This window comes from Somniosus microcephalus, chromosome 15, assembly GCF_052327205.1.
Source record: "Somniosus microcephalus isolate GS21.2 chromosome 15, FLI_Smic_1.0, whole genome shotgun sequence".
NCBI lineage: Eukaryota > Metazoa > Chordata > Chondrichthyes > Squaliformes > Somniosidae > Somniosus > Somniosus microcephalus.
Genome location: NC_141001.1, coordinates 53,658,758 through 53,680,894, shown reverse-complemented (window position 1 = coordinate 53,680,894; position 22,137 = coordinate 53,658,758). Strand labels below are relative to the sequence as shown.

Below are 22,137 nucleotides of genomic sequence, written 5' to 3'. Positions count from 1 at the left end.
GAGAGTGCGTGTGTGGATACAACTTTTTCCATCCTTTTTGAAAATTTCAGATTGACAAGATTAGGATGGGAGGTGCCTTGGATGTGTTTGACAGCACATCAGAAGAGGAAGACCATAACCAATCTTGATTGAATTTTTTGAGGAGGTAACAAGGAGGGTAGATGAGGGTAGTGTGTTTGATGTAGTGTATATGGACTTTAACAAGGCTTTTGATAAAGTTCCACATGGCAGACTGGTCACAAAGTTAAAAGCCCGTGGGATCCAGGGCAAAGTGTCAAGTTGGATTCAAAACTGGCTCGGAGACAGGAAGCAGAGGGTAATGGTTGATGGGTGTTTTTGTGACTGGAAGGCTGTTTCCAGTGGGGTTCCGCGGGGCTCAGTACTAGGTCCCTTGCTTTTTGTGGTATATATCAATGATATAGACTTGAATATAGGGGATATGATTAAGAAGTTTGCAGATGATACTAAAATCAACTGTGTGGTTGATACTGAAGAAGGAAGCTGTAGACTGCAGGAAGATATCAATAAATTGGTCAGGTGGGCAAAACCGTGGCAAATGGAATTCAATCCAGAGAAGTGTGAGGTAATGCATTTGGGGAGAGCTAACAAGGAAAGGGAATACACATTAAACGGTAGGACACTGAGTAATGTAGAGGAACAGAGGGACTTTGGAGTGCATGCCCACAGATCCCTGAAGGTAGCAGGCCAGGTAGATAAGAGGGTTAAGAAGGTATATGGAATACTTGCCTTTATTAGCCGTGGCATAGAATACAAGAGCAGGGGAGTTATGCTTCAACTGTATAAAACACTAGTTAGGCCTCAGCTAGAGTACTGCGTGCAGTTCTGGTCACCACATTACAGGAAAGATGTGATTGCACTAGAGAGGGTACAAAGGAAATTTACAAGGATGTTGCCAGGAGTAGAGAATCTTAGCTATGAGGAAAGACTGGATAGGCTGGGTTTGTTTTCCTTGGAACAGAGGAGGCTGAGGGGAGACCTTATTGAGGTGTATAAAATTATGAGGGGCATAGATAAAGTGGATAGAAAGGACCTATTTCCCTTAGCAGAGGGGTCAAAAACCAGGGGGCACAGATTTAAAGTAATTAGGGAAAGGTTTAAAGGGGATTTGAGGGGAAATTCCTTCACCTAGAGGGTTGTGGGGGTCTGGAACTCACTGCCTGAAAGGGTGGTAGAGGCAGGAACCCTAACCACATTTAAAAAGTACTTGGATGTGCACTTGGGATGCTCTAACCTGCAGGGCTACGGACCAAGAGCTGGGAAGTGGGATTAGGCTGGATAGCTCTTTGTTGGCCGGCGCGGACACAATGGGCCAAAATGGCCTCCTTCCATGCTGTAACTTTCTATGATTCATTGATTCTATGATCCACGGCAGTGATGACATGCAGTGGTGGGATCAGCACATGCACAGGAGGGAGGTTGAGGTTGCAGGAGGCATTACCCACGTCACCGGGTTTACAGATAGAGGCTCAGCTTCCTTGACCTCTCGGAAAAGCAGTGCTAAGGTTGTCGAGTCAGGTGGTGGCAGCTATCTGCAGCCTCCTACAGGAAGACCTGCTCCCTGGTGGCCACGCATTACCAGTGGTTGTGAAAGTGACCTCAACTTTTTTGCCTCTGGATCCTTCCAAGCTGCTACTGGTGACATATTCAGGATCTCCCAGTCGGCTGCACATAAATGTATAAGGCTACTCACTGATGGCTTGTTGCCAGGGCCGACAATTATGTAAATTTCCCTGTGATGACAGTAGCCAGAATGAGTGGGCACTCTGATTCGCCTCTCTGGCTGGATTCCCAAGGTACAGGGTGCCTTTGACTGCACATACATGGGAATCCGAGCACCACCACAGCAACCAGGAGTATTAATAACCTGCAAGAGATATTTGGCCATCAATGTGCAGCTGGTGTGCAACCACAAGAAGAGGTTCATGCAGGTCTGTGTCAGATTACCTGGAAGCTGTCATGATGCCTTCATTCTGAGGCTGTTCAACATTCCAGACCTTTTGTTCCAGGAAGCAGACTTAAGGGCTGGCTCGTAGGAGACAAAGGATACCCCCTTCAAACTTGGCTCATGACACCTGTGAGGAACCCCACCAATGAGGCGCAAGAGTGTACAACCAGAGCCACATGACCACCGGGTGTGTCATTGAGCAAGCCATCGGAATGTTGAATATGTGCTTCAGGTGCCTAGATAGGTCTGAAGGTGCCCTTCAGCACTCAACAGCAAGGGTGTCCAGAATGATAGTGTGTGCTGCGTCCAGCACAAAATTGCGCAGCAGAGAGGATTGCAAGTGGAGGAGCATAAAGAGGCTCATCACTCATCTTCAGATGAGGAGAACATGGAGGAGGATGAAGATGGGGCACCCATCGCCAGACCAGCTGCTTACACTGATGCCCGGGATACCCTAATATCGCGAAGGTTTACCCAGTGTGAAACATAACAAATGAAATCCTGTGGTCCGCTTCCACCAACAGCACCCACGCCCCCCTCCCATACCTCTTTGCACTAAACAGTCCTTCAACCACTCATCCACCCCTTTCACATCCACCCAACGGGGCCCGTCACGTATTGACATTCATCATGAAACAAGTGAAAGGGCGAGGTGGTCCTCGGGATGCAATAATAGGCAAGACGTGGAAGAGGTGCAAATCATCAAGTTTTATGTGACATTATTAAAAAAAAAGGAAACTTAACAACATAACATTTGTGAAACACCCATGTGCATACCCTTGGTGAATTACAATTTCTTCAATTACGCTTCCTACGTGGTGCATCCCATGTGGCTTCAGCAGAGGTAGAGGCAGGCTGCTCAGATCCCTGCCCTGAGCGCTGAGATGCTTTTGGCCTACACCCCCTGGGATTTGGAGCCCCTGAGGGCCTTACCAAAGATTACTCCACCTGCACCTGTGCCGGGGCAGACTCGGCCATTGGGAGACGAGGCAGCTTGTTGGGTACTGGCGGGGAGGGGGGGATGTTGGCACAACGGGTGAGAAGTGGGAGCGCATTGAGTGGAGTCCCCACTTCCATGTCCCCTTTCACCATCATCCCTCTCCTGGGCCAGCACCACATCAGTCCTACCACTCTCCTGCAGACCAGATTGGTGAAGATCAGTAACACGTTGTAAGGCCACGGATAATATATCTGCATGGTCGTGGTCATAGCCTACATTTGAGAGCCTTGCTTGAAGCTCCATGGAGGTGGCCACTTTCTCCATGGAAGACATTCACACAATTCCCCTTGCCACCAATCCACTAGTGATCGAGTTGGACTTCTCCATCCTCTCCGCTATTGTGGGTACTGTGCATGGCAAGTCTGTCAGTGCCTGGCTAAGTTGCTGATGCACCTCTAGCATTCTCCTTCTCAATGATAGTCCCCGGGGTTCAGCATCTGTGTCCAGCTGAGCAGAGCTTGGAGAGGATTGTGCCCCCCAATGCAGACTCTCCACAGCTGCCGCTGCCACCGGTCTCTTCTCATGTGCATTTGTGGGGTGTGAATGACCAGGTGAAAACCCAACTAACTCTTTAACTGGTCCCACCAAAGTGCGAGTATCTGTGTTGGTGTATGGCTGTATGTCCTGTGATGGTGCACCCTCCGAAGGAATGAGGTCCTCTGAGAAACCATCCAAATGGATGTCCTGCGACACTTGCTGTACGCGTGAAGGCCCTGGAAGATAAAAGAAAGGGACATGATTTAGTCATGGCAAAGTCACAGTCTTCTCATAGTTTAACCATTGTTGAAATGAAGTCAGCATAAGTGTGTCAGAGATATTTGTAATTCTGTCACCAGCTACCTGCGAGCTCCCTGTCTCTCCATCATCGACTGAGAGGGACGCAGATGTACCACTTATCTCCAGGGTGTTCTCCTTTGTATCTGTGAGCTGGATTATTTTTGGTGTCCCACCTCCAGTCCTGTTCCTCTCCCTTGCTTTTTGCACTCTCTTTTCCTACAAGGGGCAATAAACAGATCTGTGAGCGAGTGAAGGTGAGGTATTCACCCAATGGATGCAGTGCATTCGGTGAGGGTCACTACGAGACACATGCATCACATTGCTTAAGGATTAGGGTGAGTGTCATGGTGGGGAGGTGATGAAGTGCATAGAAAGTGAAGGCCAGGTGCTGCTGAAAGTTGAGTGGGTGAAAGGAGTGATGAGATGGAGAACATTTAGTAAAACAGAGTGAAAGGGGGATGGGAATGGCTTAAACCACAGGATGCAGGTGAATCAGCAAATGTACGCACTTTTCCTGACCTGGTTAGGTCATTAAACCGCTTCCTACATTGCAGCCATGAGCTGGGCACAACGCTCCTGCTGGTCACCGCCTCAGTTGCCTCCAACCACGGCTTCTCGGTGAGAGTAGCATGTTTTTTCCTCCCATTGTTGGGGAAAATATGTCCCTCCTCCTCCTGACTGCACCCAGCAGTAATTAAAGTGAGACATCATTGAATATGAGTGCTGCCCTTGCTCTATGTCCACCATCCATCCTGAACACCTCCAACTTCCATTTGTGCACTGTCCCTTTAAATACAACTGAGATTACATCATATGGGTTCGCATCACGCCCACTGCGCAGCTTGGAGGCACGAAACCTGGAAGTCAAAATTAATTGGTACAATTGCATTGAGATCGCAGATTCCGACCAGCTCCATTGACTTCCGGGTTTCCCCCATGCAATTCCATCCCCTCCCACCACCGCCCACCCCCGGCTCGGAAACCGCCTTCAGATTAATATCAGAGCCATTGTCTGTAGAACAGGGGGTCAGGGTTGAATCGTGGAAATGTGACACTGGATGAATGTTCTAGAGTTTGATTTCATTATCTTTGGGGATCAGGAAGTATTTAGGTAAGAAAGAACGAAAGAAAAACTTACATTTATGTAGCGCCTTTCACGACCTCAGGACGTCTCAAAGTGCTTTACAGCCAATGAACTATTTTTTGAAGTGCAGTCACTGATGTAATGTAGTAAATGCAATGTAATTTGCACACAACAATCTCTCAGAAACAGCAATGAGATCATGACTAGATAATCTGTTTTAATGATGTTGATTGAGGGATAAATATTGGCCAGGACATCGGGGATAACTCCCCTGTTAGTCCCGTGGGATCTTTTATGTCCACTTGCAAGAGTAGACGGGGTCTCAGTTTAACATTTCATCTGAAAGACAGCATCGCCGACAGTGCAGCACACCTTCAGTACTGCACTGGTGTGTCAGCCTAGATTTTTGTGCTCAATCTCTGGAGTGGGACTTGAACCCACAACCTTCTGACTCAGAGGAGATAGTGCTACCCACTGAGAACATTCCTTCAGGTAGAAGTCCTTCAGGAGATTAAATGAGTGAAGTAGACTTCACGATCAAGTAGATTGTACATGTTCTGTGGAAGGAATGAGCTTGATGTGTGCAGTAGCCTTTTGCTTGTTCCATTCTTTACGTTTTGTGTAGGAAGTATTGTGTCACTGTGGGTCTCTCCTCTCGATGTGTAGCAACATTGTAAAAATTTCCTCTGTTCGGTATTCCTAGTGTTGTTTACGATTTTTTTAGAAATATGCGGGCATATGTTTCTCTTGGGCAGAAGCTCAGTGTAAGTTCACTAGGGAGGGACTTCAGCTCGTCCCAATTGACTGCCCTTCATTGCAACCCATGTTCCTTGGGCTGGGGTCATTTAAATATTTCTAATGGGCTTCCCTTAGCATTCCTGCCTTTGTCAGGTGCCTGCCTCGGGGGAGGGAGGAAATTGTTGCAGCAGCCTTCTGGTGCCTCATTTGGTGTTACTGAGACAGCTGCCTCAAGGGCAGTTGAAGAGGAGCCTCTAATTATTCTAAAAATGTTAAATTTGGCGGGGGTCGGGGCTGAAGAGCGCTAAAGCAATGCAATTGATTGTGTGCCAGGAACGTACCACATTTCAATTGCTCAGCGTTTAGGTAAAAATGGTGGGAATTCCATTTTATGGTGTATTCCCATCATTTGCGTCTAACTACAATACGTCTACACATTTTTGGGTGAATGTGTCGTACACCCAACATCACTTCTGGGAGGAAATCATGGAAATGGCATTAAATGGCACAGTGCTAGCAAGAGACCAGCAGAATAACTCGCCACCTGATTTTCCTCTCCAACCATCTCCAATCTGCCCAAAATTGGACAGAATAGGAGAGGAAAATCTGTTCCAGAGCGCAAAGGAAATCTTCACAAAAACATTACCCCCATGCTGCTGTTTCTCCTCATTTTTAAATTACATACTAAACAACCTAGATTTGTACTTCATCTATGTATGAGTTAATTAGTGGCTAATAACTGGAGCATCATCTGTTTGGAAGAGAATAAAGTACAAAATGTGCCAATAACCTTATAATGTTTCTGTTTCACTTAAGTAGCTTTTTCCAAGATGAACTTTATTGAACCAGAGAAATGATGAAGTGAAAGCCTAATACAAGTTGTAACAGTAAGCTTGAGCTTTTGCAAAGAGCCACACAGTAGAAGCATCTGCCATGTATTTTCCAATCCCTATGGGTGTGTACAAGGTGTGTACATACCCGTAGGGACATCGGAAATGCCGGTTTCAGGCATGCAAAGCCTGCTTTTACCAGCATAAGAGTTTAAAAAAGTAAAAAAAAATAATGTTTCACTCATTTATAATTAAAAAATACTTTTAAAAAAGGTAAGTTTATTTTTAGCCCTGTAAAAAACTTTAATTATTTTTTTCAAAAAATTAAATTTTTGTTTAAAATATTTAATTTAATGTAATTTTAACTCATTTTAAAAATGTGATGGTTTTAAAAAAAATTTATTTAATGTTTTGATGACTTTTTTCAGTGATTCCCATTCATATAGTTGACAGGTCTATCTGTCAAAAGTATGAAGGAGGAGTCCCTTCTCCCATTGGCTGGCCTGGTCCACGTGATCCCAGGGACACTTGCGAACTGCCTGCGCCCCTGGGATACATGGGCCCTGCGCATTTCGACTGTGGAGAGGCCCAGGATCGGAAATGGCTGAACCTCGGGTGCTCTCGGGTAAGGGCGTAGATTTTTTCCCGATAGGAGGCCTCCGCACGCAGGAAGCCTCCGATCGGAAATGACGGGCCAATCTGTTTTTGTGTTGTCCAAGTTTAGCCCAACTGCCAAGAATAATTTTTGATAAATTGGAAACCAGCTGATGGCTGATTTACAACAAGATTATATTTTTGTTTATTCTAAGTTGGTCACTGCAACCATATCTACGGTATACCTCAATGGGCAGCCCAGAGCTGATTTTTTATTTTTACAACCCCCCAGTTGCTTGTTGCATAGAGGTGGTTTGTTTTCTTGATAGGCCCAAAGAGCAGTTTTCCCACCAGAGCAACCTGATAGGAGTTTTAAGAATGACGACGCCATGTGCTTTTGCTTCCACTATCAAGGAACATAAAACAAATAGTAAAATATTTTATCGGCACAAAAATAATAAAAGGAAGGTTGGGATGGGAATAGGGCCATTAAGGGATAGTCAGCAGAATACCACAGGTAACGCTAGAGAGATGGCAGAAATATGAAATAATTATTTTGCTTCAGTATTTACCAGGGAAATAGAACAGGTGGACATGACATTGGATGATGAGATTAGTAATGAGATAAGTGCATTTAAAATAAAAAAAAGAGGATATATTAAATAAACAAATCAAACTCAAAGAGGATAAAACCCCTGGTCCGGATGGATTACAGCCGCGCATTTTAAAAGAATCTAGGGAAGAGATAGCAGAGGCATTACTACGCATATTTAATAATTCATTAGAAAAAGGTATAGTGCCAGAGGACTGGTGGATAGCTAACATAGTACCGATATTTAAGAAGGGGGATAGAACATGTCCAGGGAATTATAGACCAGTCAGCTTAACATCGGTGGTAGGAAAAATAATGGAATCCCTACTAAAGGTGAAAATAGAAGAACATCTAGAAACCAAAAATACAATAATGAATAGTCAGCATGGATTTCAAAAGGGAAAGTTTTACTTGACCAACCTTATTGAAATCTTTGAAGAGTTAACAGACAGAGTAGACAATGGTAATGCAGTAGATGTAATTTATCTGGATTTTCAAAAGGCCTTGGTTAGACCACACTTAGGGTACTGTGTACAGTTCTGGTCGCCATATTATACAAAGGATATAGAGGCACTGGAGAGGGTGCAGAGAAGATTTACAAGATTGATACCAGAAATGCAAGGGTACACATATCAGAAAAGGATGAACAGGCTGGGTCCCTTTTCTCTTGAAAAAAGAAAAAAAAATTGATAGAGTGGATACAGAGAGAATGTTTCCACTTGTGGGGAAGAGCATAACTGGAGGCCATCAATATAAGATAGTCACCAAGAAATCCAATAGGGAATTCAGAAGAAACTTCTTTACCCAAAGAGTGGTGAGAATGTGGAACTCGCTACCACAGGGAGTGGTTGAAGCGAATAGTATAGATGCATTTAAGGGGAGGCTAGACAAACATATGAGGGAAAAGGGAATAGAGGGTTATGCTGATAGATTTAGATGAGGAAAGATGGAAGGAGGCTTGTGTGGATCATAAACACCAGCATGGGCTGAATGGCCTGTTTCTGTGCCATATATCCTATGTAATTCACTGCCCCCTCCCCATCATAAATTCATGGTTTTTATGGGTCCAATTCTAAAGGGGATGCATTAACAGAGAGACCTGGGGGTATATGTGCACAAATCGTTGAAAGCGGCAGGGCAGGTTGAGAAAGTGGTTAAAAAAGCATACGGGATCCTGGGCTTCATAAATAGAGGCATAGGGCTCGATTTTGTCAATGGGGAGCTTTTGGAGTCGGGACTCCCACTTTTTGGGTTGTAGTCCCGCCTCCATCAACTTGTGGCCAACCCACGCTATTTTCCCTTGATTGACCTTGTTAAGCCCGCCCAGCGGGCTCAGCAGGCCAATTAAGGGACACCTGGTTACTGGTGACATCAGCGATTGACATTTCATCTGTCAAGAGCTTTTGACAGATGCAAAATCAGCGTTTGACAGCTCTGTGACCATGACTGGGAACTAAACATCCAGGGGTATTTGACAATTAGGAAGGACAGACAGGAAGGAAAGGGAGGTGGGGTGGCTATGTTAATAAAGGATGGAATCACTGCAATAGTGAGAAATGATATTGGGTCAAAGGATCAGGATAGTGAAACAGTTTGGGTGGAGATAAGGAATAATAAGGGGAAAAAGCCACTAGTGGGCATAGACTATAGGCCTCCTAACAGTTGCAACTCTGTTGGTCGGAGTATAAATCAAGAAATAGTTGGGGCTTGTAATAAGGGAACAGCTATAATCATGGGGGACTTTAACTTTCATATTGACTGGACAAATCAAATTGGGCAGGGCAGCCTTGAGGAAGAGTTCATAGAGTGCATTAGGGATGGGTTCCTTGAGCAGTATGTAACTGAACCAACCAGGGGGCAGGCAATCTTAGATCTGGTCCTGTGTAATGAGACAGGATTAATAAAAAATGTCCTAGTAAAGGATGCCCTTGGAATGAGTGACCATAACATGGTTGAATTCCAAATTCAGTTGGAGGGTGAGAGAGTTGGATCTCAAACCAGCGTACTAAGCTTAAATAAAGGAGACTATGAAGGTATGAGAGCAGAGTTGACTAAAGTGGACTGGGAAAATAGATTAAAGTGTAAGACGGTACATGAGCAGTGGTATACATTCAAGGAGATATTTCACAACTTTCAAGAAAAATATATTCCAGTGAGGAAAAAGGGGCGTAAAAGAAAAGATAGCCATCCGTGGCTAAGTAAAGTAATAAAGGATAGTATCCGACTGAAAACAAGGGCATATAAAGTAGCCAAATCTAGTGGGAGGAGAGAAGATTGGGAAGCATTTAAAAGCCAGCAAAGAATAACTAAAAGATTAATTAAGAAAGGGAAGATAGATTATGAAAGTAAACTAGCAAAAAATATAAAAACAGATAGCAAGAGTTTCTACAGTTATATAAAAAGAAAAAGGGTGGCTAAAGTGAATGTTGGTCCCTTAGAGGACGAGACCGGGAAATTAGTGGTGGGGAACATGGAGATGGCAGAAACGCTGAACAAATATTTTGTATCAGTCTTTACAGTAGAGGACACTAAAAATATCCCAACACTGGACAAACAGGGGGCTATGGGGGGGGAGGAGCTAAACACGATTAAAATCACTAAGGAGGTTGTACTTGGTAAGGTAATGGGACTAAAGGCGGATAAATCCCCTGGACCTGATGGCTTACATCCTAGGGTCTTGAGAGAAGTAGCGGTAGGGATTGTGGATGCATTGGTGGTAATTTTCCAAAACTCCCTGGATTCAGGAAAGGTCCCAGCAGATTGGAAAACTGCTAATGTAACGCCCTTATTTAAAAAGGGAGGCAGACAAAAGGCTGGAAACTATAGACCAGTTAGCCTAACATCTGTGGTTGGTAAAATGTTGGAGTCCATTATTAAGGAAGCAGTAACAGGACATTTGGATAAGCATAATTTAATCGGACAGATTCAGCATGGTTTTACGAAGGGGAAGTCATGTTTGACAAATTTGTTCGAATTCTTTGAGGACGTAACAAACAGGGTGGATAAAGGGGAACCAGTGGATGTGGTGTATTTGGACTTCCAAAAGGCATTTGACAAGGTGCCACACAAAAGATTACTGCACAAGATAAAAAATCACGGGATTGGGGGCAATATACTGGCATGGGTGGAAGATTGGCTATCTAACAGAAAACAGAGTTGGGATAAATGGTTTATTCTCGGGTTGGCAATCAGTAACTGGTGGTGTTCCGCAGGGGTCAGTGCTGGGACCCCAACTCTTTACAATCTATATTAACAATTTGGAGGAAGGGACCGAGTGCAACGTATCCAAGTTTGCCGACGATACAAAGATAGGAGGGAAAGCAGTGAGTGAGGAGGACATAAAAAACCTGCAAAAGGACATAGACAGGCTAAGTGAGTGGGCAAAAATTTGGCAGATGGAATATAATGTTGGAAAGTGTGAGGTTATGCACTTTGGCAGAAAAAATCAAAGAGCAAGTTATTATCTAAATGGAGAGAAACTGCAAAGTGTTACAGTACAAAGGGATCTGGGGGGTCCTGGTGCATGAAACACAGAAGGTTAGTATGCAGGTACAGCAGGTGATCAGGAAGGCCAATGGAATCTTGGCTTTTATTGCAAGGGGGATGGAGTATAAAAGCAGGGAAGTCTTGCTGCAGTTATACAGGGTACTGGTGAGGCCACACCTGGAATACTGCGTACAGTTTTGGTTTTCATATTTAAGAAAAGATATACTTGGTCTCGAGGCAGTTCAGAGAAGGTTCACTCGGTTGATTCCGGAGATGAGGGGGTTGACTTATGAGGAAAGGTTGAGTAGGTTGGGCCTCTACTCATTGGAATTCAGAAGAATGAGAGGCGATCTTATCGAAACATATAAGATTGTGAGGGGGCTTGATCGGGTGGATGCGGTGAGGATGTTTCCACTGATGGGTGAGACTAGAACTAGGGGGCATAATTTTAGAATAATGGGCTGCCCTTTCAAAACTGAGATGAGGAGAAACTTCTTCACTCAGAGGGTAGTAAATCTATGGAATTTGCTACCTCAGAGAGTTGTGGAAGCTGCGACATTAAATAAATTTACAACGGAGATAGACAGTTTCCTAGCTGATAAGGGAATAAGCGGTTACGGAGAGAGGGCAGGGAAGTGGACGTGAGTCTAAGTTCGGATCAGCCATGATCCTATTGAATGGCGGAGCAGGCCCGCGGAGCCGTATGGCCTACTCCTGCTCCTACTCCTACTTCTTATGTTCTTATGACAATCTGTCTTCTAACTTGAGTCCTTGTACTCAGACTCAGTTAGAGAGCTCTCCAGACCAGAAAGCAGAGGCTGCAGCTTTTGACAGTTCAGCGGCCATTCTGCTTTCTGTGCTGGTGAGCTGAGGGACTCCCGAGACCTGAAGGAAGGAAGCCTGCAGGAGAAAGTAAAGGTAAGTAAAACTTATTAAAACACTTTACACTTACCTCACACACTTACCTCTGCACACGTGCACCCATCACTCACCTGCACAACGGACATCTCGACCCCTCCAACCCCTGCAGACCGACGGTCCACCTCGCTAACTTGGCATGGTTCAGAGTCATTGGACAGCCCACACTTCAGGGCTAAAAATAGGGATTAGGCAATAAACTGCCTGTTAAGTACCTGTTAACAGGCAGTTATTTGGCACTAATCCCCTTCCCGCCTCGGGTAGGTGGCTCCCAGCACAGATCAGGTACCCGCTTCCTGGGACATTGGCACGGAGGCGGATTGCAGGCGGGATGTCTTCCTGCCCCCCGATTCTGCAATTTTCCCACCACTCCCGCCTCCAAACCCGCCTCCTCAGGGCTTGGAAAATCGAGCCCATAGAGTACAAAAGCAAGGAAGTTATGATAAATCTTTATAAAACACTGGTTCGACCTCAACTGGAGTATTGTGTCCAATTCTGGGCACCGCACTTTAGGAAGGATGTGAAAGCCTTTGAGAGGGTGTAGATAAGATTTATAAGAATGGTTTCAGGGATGAGGGACTTCAGTTACGTGGATAGACTGGAGAAGCTGGGGTTGTTCTGCTTAGAGCAGAGAAGGTTGAGAGGAGATTTGATAGAGGTGTTCAAAATCATGAGGGGTCTAGACAGAGTAGATAGAGAGAAACTGTTCCCATTGGCGGAATGGTCAAGAACCAGAGGACACAAATTTAAGGTGATTGGCAGAAGGACCAAAGGCGACATGAGGAAAAACTTTTTTACGCAGCAAATGGTTAGGATCTGGAATGCACTGCCTGAAAGGGTGGTGGAGGCAGATTCAATTGTGGCTTTCAAAAGAGAACCTGAAGGAAAATGAAGGCTATGGGGAAAGGGTGGGGGAGTGGGATTAGCTGAAGTGCTCTTGCAGAGAGCCGGCACGGGCTCAGCGGGCCAATGGCTTCTGTGCTATAACCATTCTATTATTCTATGATGTGTCCCTCCATTAAAAAAAATTTGCTTGCTGACCATACACTTGCCCCAAGATATTTGCCAAAGTATTTAGAATGTTCTAGTGGATATGGGTCCACTTATTCTGGTTGTCTGTGGAGGGTAGTTGTGAGGATGCATTGGAATCTTAGCTATTTAGTAAGGGGGGGGATGAGAGTGAAGCGTTGGCACATGGGAAGGATAATGCGGTTAAGTTTATGCTGCTTTGGGGGAGGTGAAGGGTGTAGGAGATGTCTTGCACAGAACCTAGTCCTTGGCATGTCAGGTAAGGAGGGAGTGTGTATTTGTCCCTGGTGGTGTAATGGGAGAATGCAACCTTGAAATATGCAGAACGGAGGAGAATGTGTCTGAATTCCATGACGATTTTGGAGGATTGCAAAGCTAAAGTCTGATTTAATGCCTAAAACCTGGAAACATTTCTAGTTAAGACACCAGATGGAACATCAAGCTGTAACACGCTATTTTATCTTTGGGGTGAAGATGAGGAATAAAGTTGATTTACTCAGCCAACCCATAAAAGTGATATCCTACCTGCCAGCCTTGGAGGAATAGCAATATCATGGGAAAACTTGAAGTCTGTGGGGACTGAGGGTGAGAGATGATGTATGAGATAAACATCACTTTAAAATGAAGCTTGTCACTAGTGCTTTCCTATGAATCCTGGTTGTAAGTGACAGAAAAAGCCGGAGTTATACTTAATTGCCATTAAACTACCAGAAAGTGTTTTGTACTGTCAGGGAAGTTGTGCTGCTTGTCACTTCAGGATGCATGTCAGTGGCAGGCAATTGAATTGAAGGAGCTGGTAGCATTATTCTGGCAACCAAATTGTTATTGTTGTGACCAGCACCAACAGTCTGTCAAAAAAATGAGTTACAACTTGAGGAGAAGATGTCCAGCTGCCCCACCTGGACCACTATTGTTACCCAGTAGGGGTAGATTGGCATTAGGGGCAACTACACTCTTGACACCATTTTGAAAGCAGTGTGTGGTGCAGAGAATGATCCAATTGGCTTTACTGTCATATTTCAAACTGTTGATTTGGAGGCGAAGCGAGAGGATAGAACAAGGCAGTGGCCGGGTATGTTAGGGAAATTAATTTTCAGATGACTTGAATATAAAATTTAAAGTGACTGCCTACTGCCCACAACCTGTGAATGAATAATTTTTTTTTAAATATCTCAGCTGGGGCAGTGGTAGTGAGCTAAAATTAGCCTTAGTGTCCCTGAACTAAGCAAAAAGAATCAGCTACTTTCATCCTCTGACAGCTCTGCAGTGATCCCGGCTGGAAAGTGTGAACTTGTGGACATCAGGTGAGGACAAGATCAGATCCCAAGCTGTAGTTTACAAGATTGAGCAAGGCTGCACCTACAGTGTAGTGACGGTGTTCCGGTCTGGTTTGCTTGGGTCTGTTATTCGATTGATTATTGAAGTCTAGTTTTTTTGCAGTGAGCATTTCAGTGTTTGAACATTGGCCATCTTGCATCCTTTTTTCCTCCACATTTGGAGTACAAGTTGCAGATAACTAGGTTGGGAGTCTTACTGAGTATTCCCTACATGAATTTTTTTATTTATTCGTTCATAGGATGTGGGCGGCACTGGCAAGGCCAGCATTTATTGCCCATCCCTAATTGCCCTTGAGAAGGTGGTGGTGAGCTGCCTTCTTGAGCTGCTGCAGTCTGTGTGGTGAAGGTACTCCCACAGTGCTGTGAGGTAGGGAGTTCCAGGATTTTGACCCAACAACGGTGAAAGAACGGCGATATATTTCCAAGTCAGGATGTTGTGTGACTTGGAGGGGAATTTGGAGGTGGTGGTGTTCTCATGCACTTGTTGCCCTTGTCCTTCTAGGTGGTAGAGGTCGCGGGTTTGGGAGGTGCTGTCGAAGAAGCCTTGGCGAGTTGCTGCAGTGCATCTTGTAGATGGTGCACACTGCAGCCACGGTATGCCGGTGGTGGAGGAACTAATACTACAGTATTGACACATATACACTGCTCATGCAAATGGTTGCACCCTAAGTTTGGGCCCACCTCCAGGGGAAAATATTTTTAATTGACATTGATGCCAAACTCTCCAACTTAAACTGTTTTTTGTTGTTTTCACGCAAGTTGACATGTTAGTGGAGAAGTTTGGATGGTTTACATCTCCCAGACTCGGGGCCTTGCATGTAGAAGGTCAAATGCAGGTTTTACTGCTGAACTAGAGTTGCTCGAGCATGCATTAGGCAGTGCGCAATCTGTGAGATGGGCCTTCATATGACCATATCATTTCCCCAATTACACTTCATTGGCTGTAAAGTGCTTGGGGGGGGGGGCGTCCTGAGGTCGTGAAAAGCGCTATATAAATTTAAGTCTTTCTTTGAAGTCTTTCTGTGCTCCCTGCAACCACCAGCGGCAGCTTTACCATGCATCTGCCCTTCTTGTACTTGTCTCCAGCTGCATCCCCTTATTTTGTCATCTAATATAATAAAAGGATAACTGGGAGCAAATTATTGGCTGTAATTTAATAGAGGGGACTCAGATGGTTTACATGCAGAATAATGAATATCTTGAAGTGATTTTCATGCTGAATCTAATCAAGTTACGATGGTATATAAGTATAGAATAATGGATATTTGGGTGTGATTTACAGGCTGTAATTTAATTAAGGGCTTTGTATGGTTCATGATATAAGGATCCCCGAGAGTGAGTTAAAGACTGGAATCTAGTTGGACGGCTTAGGTGTTATCCTAAACTCTGAGAATGTGACGCTTAAGTTTGTAACTACTATCTGGCATTTTCATGGGGTCAAGTGAGAGGAATACACACACACCAGAGGTGATTTTCAATTGCACTCTGCCCCATTAGTGTTGGAAAATGGGGCAGCCAGCAGTTGAATTTTTTTTTAATCGCCCGGCCCTTGGATGTTTGAGGCCCACCCAATGCAATTTTCAGACAAGCCTGGTCATGGATGACCAGCGCTCCCTCCCGAATCAGGTCGGAGTTAACTTGGTCATGAAATTGGGACCTACGCAAGCACCACAAAAATATTGCTGCCGGCTGCTCAGTGGGTTCCCCCCCCAGAGTTCTTCTTACCCCCTTTACAGCTTTCATCTGGCTCAGCTCTGCTATAGAGCCATCTGTTTTCCCACCCCCGGATCAGCAAATTACCTGCTAGCACTCAATGAGTGCTTGACAGCTCGCTGACCCAATGTACATGAGGCCCAACTCAAAAGTGGTTCAGAGGTCACGCTTATGGTATCAGGCAGAGAGTGTGATTAGTCAGTTCACCACCCGCCCTATTCAAGCGAATGTTGAAAATTGTACAGAGATACAATTCCATATATATGTATGAAATTCCTTTATCCATTACATTTATCCTGTGGGAAAAGTCAGGAACCCACAGGCTTTTTTCATGGAGGAATGTTTAACCATTAAGAACTAGCAATGACTAGGAGTGAAATACAAGGAAATAATGTACCAGAAGTTCAGATTACATCATAAAGGACAGGAAACAAAGATTTCAAAGTAAATATTATTAAAATTATCATTTTATTCAATGCTTTTTGTTACCATGTACCCAGAATAACGATCATTAACAATGTATACTAAATAAAATGTCTGCTGTGGGGGTAGAGTAGCTTTGTGATGGAAGATCCCTATAATAGGGTAGTGCAGTGGGGTAGACACTGGCATTTCACCTCTGTGACCTGGGTTCAAATCCAGCCTTGGATACTAGGATAAATGTCTGCTCTGGCTGCTGGCTATAAGGCCCATAAAACTACCAATCAGCCAGCAAAACCAAGGGGTACTAATAATTAATGGCCCACAAATCAAAATCAGTATCACACAATTACCACTGTACTCAAAACCCAACTGCAGTAATGGACATCTATTTGTGAGCACGTCAAGCATCTGTTACATTCATTTTGAGTTTCCAAATCAGAGCAAAAGGCCTTCTGTCTGCTTATTTAGAACTGACCATGTTAAGTGATAGCAAGTCCTGTTCAACAGTACAGTACCATCAGGCAGCTGAAATGTGGAATTTGATGATGGCAGATCTACTTAAAGTGCTGAGAACTGTAAATGAATCTCAACAGTTATCAATCTCCTTTAAAGTAGCCTAATATGGGACAGTAACCATCTGATAGAACATTTTCCAAAGTTTCCAAAATGATTGTCCTTGAGAACCAAATGTTGTGATTTTAAAAATGTCTTTAAACAACCTGTGCATGAATTGTCCCTGGTCTAGTCATACACCCATTACCGTATATATAATTACCGTCTTGAAATTGCACTGTGAATATTATCATACTATGAAATCCTTTTGCCTGCTATTTTAATAATGGTTAATTATTTACTTTAAATAACTCATTTATTTTAAATGGAATAACCCTTCTGTTAAATAGCAGATAAAGGAATTTCCTATGAACACAATTGTGCTGTACCACCACATGGTACGTCATTAGTTTGTTTCCATAATTCCCCAATAGTTGAAGCAGAGACCATTACATCTTTCAACTATTTGAAGCAGAGAAAGATATAAGGCTATGGAAAAGAATGTTGCAGCGGAATTCGTTTTGGAATGCTCCAGTAAAGAGCCAACACAGACACACTGGGCCAAATGGCCTCCTTCCATGTTGCAAACTGCTTCGTTTCCATTTGATGAGTTACCAATCTCAATAGTACCATGCTGAGGAAGTCAGGGCTATTGTTTCACATCTCCTAGTGGAAGGTTATAGAGCAGAATGGGTAGAGGTGGGCTGAGTGTCAGGATGGGAGCAGATTGTTTTCAGGAAATGGGGCAATGAGCCAATACGATACAATGTTTCAGTGGAATGTACAGTGGGATGAGTGACATTAACAGTGTTCCTCTACAATGAGGCTTTGACCATTTCTAGGTTGGACCAGCCATTCAGATTGAAGGGATATTTACTTGTCCTAGCCCCTTTGGGGCTATCCCGGATCAGGCGTATTTTTCAGATGTTCACTTTCAACTGAAGTTTGAGGTAGCCAAATTCTAAAGACGCTTAACTGGGTCTAAAGGTCTGGACTATCTCTTCCCTAAAGGAAAGGAACAACCCGAAAATGTTACCGTCCTCCAGATAGCGCTTTTAATAAGTTTAGCTAGACTGTAACATCCCGGATATTATGAGGGTCCGGAGAACTCCTTCAGAATTCTGTAACTCTTCACCAAAGAGTGTACAGAGATTGAGTTTGCGAGTTAATGATACAGAAGACTGATGTGAGACAATTTAAAAAATATATAAAGATTTATTAAAGAACCGACATGCAATTTACAGATGGTGAATCAACCAATAGCAACATTAACAGTTCTAAAAAGAGAAAAAATACAATCTTATTAACAGAGAATCTTACTTTTAAATCTTAACTTCGCTGTAGTATTACAGTTCTTGAAGTTTTCTATACAGGATATCCATCAATATCAAATACCTTTGATCCCCGAGGTACAAAGAGTTGAAGACCACAGAGCTGCCTCTGTAGCCGAGAATCGCTTTGTCCGATTAAAGCGAGTCTGATATCCCATTTGTAACTTCAATATTTATACCCTTTTCCAGTTGTATTTCCTTTAAGGTTTTCTGCTGATGCAAGTTAATTATCCCTATTCATCTTTCTGCCGACCTCTGCAATTTTTACTGCCGCATTAGCTTGTAATATTCCAGAATCTTGTCTCATCTCCAGGTGTTCTGGGTTGACCATATAAAACGGTATGAAAGGCAGGTGTCGCTTATGTTATGTCATCTTTACAAGGGCTGATGGTCCTTATTTTGTGTACCATCTTGACGAAGTTTAAATTAAAACACCTTAATCCAGTATGAACCATTGTTTTGTTCCCAAAAGGTCAGCTTGTCGGAGCCATGCACCTTCTGTTTCAATAAGGTTATTTATTCAGAGTCGACAACTGTCTTATCTCAATAGTCAGAATTCTTTCATAGCTATTTCATAGTTAGGTTTCTAAATTTCCAAACCCAGTTTGTCATGTAATAAGGCCAGAATTCTTTCATAAGATAGTGTATTTTTCTGAATAGGTTATACAGCTTATTCCTTCACAAGATGATGTTTGAGATGGTAACCCAGTTTAAAGAAAAGAAAGCCAATGGAGTGAGTCAGTAAGAGGTGCCATGTGCTGAGGATTTAAACGCACATTTGGGATTATGTAGGGAATGCAGTCTGTTGCCTCTAACCTATTATACCTCACCTGGCAATGCTTGATATTTTCATTTTGTTCCTTACAAATAAATTAAACTAGGATATGCTTCTTGTCCAAGGATCACTTTTTTTCTATTTGAGATGCCAGATCGAAAAGAAGAAAATGAGGTAAATCAGCAGCAGTGATTATCAAGCTTGACTTTTAAAAGCTTCAGGATTGTAGGAGGAAGGATAGACTGAGAAGACTGTGGGCAATAATAAGCTCCAGTGTTGAGGTCCTAGAAAAGAAAGAGTTAGCATAGGAGTGTTTTGGACCAAAGCAGGTGGAACTAAAGTAAAACTTTTATCATGTGATATAAAGCACGATGTTATTTTATGAGATGTTACCTAGTTTTAGCTGTACCTCATAGTAGCACTCATGGAAGGGGGGGAAGGGAAGCAAAGATTTGATATTGAAGTTCATGTAAAAGGAAAATGGATAAATGTGCAGGTGACAGTCAAACTAATGTAAGCATTTACTCCACTGCAAACCTAACCTGAAAAATGACAAATAAACCAAAGGGCTTGCACGTTAAGTCCCACACTTCATTTTGTATTTAAGAAAAAACATAATTTTCTTCTTGGGTAATGTTGATGGTCGCACAACAATCTTCATTCAAGGTGTCTGGGATCCTTTAACACCCTCTTTTTACTGTTCCATCAATACTCGAGAGACATTATTAATGTGGAGTTGGGCAGTGTTTCCTTCTTTAACACTGCCCTTCTTGGAGTGGCCTGACAGAGCAATTATCCTAGTTGTTTCTTAACTGTGTCCCTCTCCTGCTGTCTGAGCTGAAGCAAATGCTGAGGCCAAGTGACCCTGAGAAGGAAAAAAGATGTGGAACTGAGTTGATGGAGAGGGATGATACAAAAAAAGTATAGTTTTGAAAGGCGCTCTTCTCAAAATAAACCCAATCATCAACCAGTTTAGAGTTTGCCCCAAGGAAGTCTATAGTATTGATGGATTTGGGGTGATATTGCTGGCCATCAAAATACACTGGATTAAGAATTCCTCTGCTTGCTATGTGTAGGGATATTATAAATGCATTTGTGAAGATCTCCTCTGCTTTTTAAAAATAAGTGAACATGTTTATGATTTCGTCAGAAACACCAAACAGTAGAAATCTTCACAAAGGCGTTTATGACATTGCTACACATAGTGACCACAGCAATTATTACCCAGTGTTAGTTACTAGTTCCATTAAATGGGCCGAATGCAAATGCATAACTCAAAAAATAGAAAAAATACAGGCTGCTTCCATTGGCTTCTGTCAGTGCAGTCACTCACTTATCAATGTGATAGATTTCACATGGGAGATAAGAGGAAAAACTGAGTACTGGGAATCTTGGGGGGGAAAAAGAGGAAATGTTAAAAATAAACAACAGGCCAGTCATTGAACAAAAAAAAGATAGCTTAATGTTTTGATTGGAGACCTTTCATCAGAACAAATAGTTCTTTCTTAGTTAGTCATAGATAGAGTCATAGAGTTATATAACACAGAAAAAGGCCCTTCGGCCCATCGTGTCTGCACCGGCCATCAAGCCCTATTTATTCTAATCCCATTTTCCAGCACTTGGTCCGTAGCCTTGTATGCTATGGCATTTCAAGTGCTCATCTAAATGCTTCTTGAATGTTGTGAGGGTTCCTGCCTCTACCACCCTTTCAGGCAGTGAGTTCCAGATTCCAACCACCCACTGGGTGAAAAGGTTTTTCCTCAAATTCCCTCTAAACCTCCTGCCCCTTACCTTGAAACTATGCCCCCTGGTTATTGACCCCTCTACTAAGGGGAAAAGTTCCTTTCTATCTACCCTATCTATGCCCTTCATAATTTTGTGCACCTCAATCAGGTCCCTCCTCTGCCTGCTATGCTCTAAGGAAAACAACCCCAGCCTGTTCAGTCTCTCTTCATAGCTGAAGCGCTCCAGCCCAGGTAACATCCTGGTGAATCTCCTCTGCACCCCCTCCAATGTAATCACATCCTTCCTATAGTGTGGCAACCAGAACTGCACACAGTATTCCAGCTGTGGCCTAACTAGTGTTTTGTACAGCTCCATCATAACCTCCCTGCTCTTATATTCTATGCCTCAGCTAATGAAGGCAAGTATCCCATATGCCTTTTAATCACCTTATCTACCTGTCCTGCTGCCTTCAAGGATCTATGTACATGCACACCAAGGTCCCTCTGATCCTCTGTCCTTCCTAGGGGCCTACCATTCATTGTTTATTCCTTTGCCTTGTTAGTCCTCCCAAAATGCATCACCTCACACTTTTCAGGGTTAAATTCCATTTTCCACTGTTCTGCCCATCTGACCAACCAGTCTATATCGTCTTGTAGCCTGAGGCTTCCCTCCTCGCTATTTACCACTCCACCAATTTTCGTGTCATCTGTGAACTTACTGATCATATCTCCTACATTCATATCTAAATCAAGAATGTACACTACAAACAGCAAGGGACCCAGCACCGATCCCTGCAGTACACCACTGGACACAGGCTTCCAGTCACAAAAACAACCTTCGACCATCACCCTCTGCCTCCTGCCACTAAGCCAATTTTGGATCCAATGTGCCAAATTGCCCTGGATCCCATGGGCTCTTACCTTCTTGACCAGTCTCCCATGCGGGACTTTGTCAAAAGCCTTACTGAAGTCCATGTAGACTACATCAACTGCACTACCCTCATCCACACACCTAGTCACCCCCTTGAAAAATTCAATCAAATTGGTTAGACATGATCTCCCCCTGACAAAGCCATGCTGACTATCCTTGATTAATCCTTGCCTCGCCAAGTGGAGACTAATTCTGTCCCTCAGAATTTTTTCCAATAATTTCCCTACCACTGATGTTAGGTTCACTGGCCTGTAATTCCCTGGTTTATCCCTACTACCCTTCTTGAATAATGGTACTACGTTAGCTGTCCTCCAGTCCTCTGGCACCTCCTGATGAA

The 22,137-nt window shown here is 43.5% G+C and overlaps 2 protein-coding genes across 6 annotated transcripts in view; one reads left to right on the top strand and one right to left on the bottom strand.

The window, feature by feature from the left end:
* Positions 1-22,137, top strand: part of lsp1a (lymphocyte specific protein 1 a) — a 408,262-nt gene that overhangs the window by 375,248 nt on the left and 10,877 nt on the right. The window lies entirely within an intron of this gene.
* Positions 18,232-22,137, bottom strand: part of prr33 (proline rich 33) — a 65,247-nt gene continuing 61,341 nt past the window's right edge. The window contains exon 3 of the transcript XR_015080979.1: positions 18,232-20,010. The gene's annotated coding sequence lies outside the window, so the exon portion shown is untranslated. The remainder of the gene's footprint in view (positions 20,011-22,137) is intronic.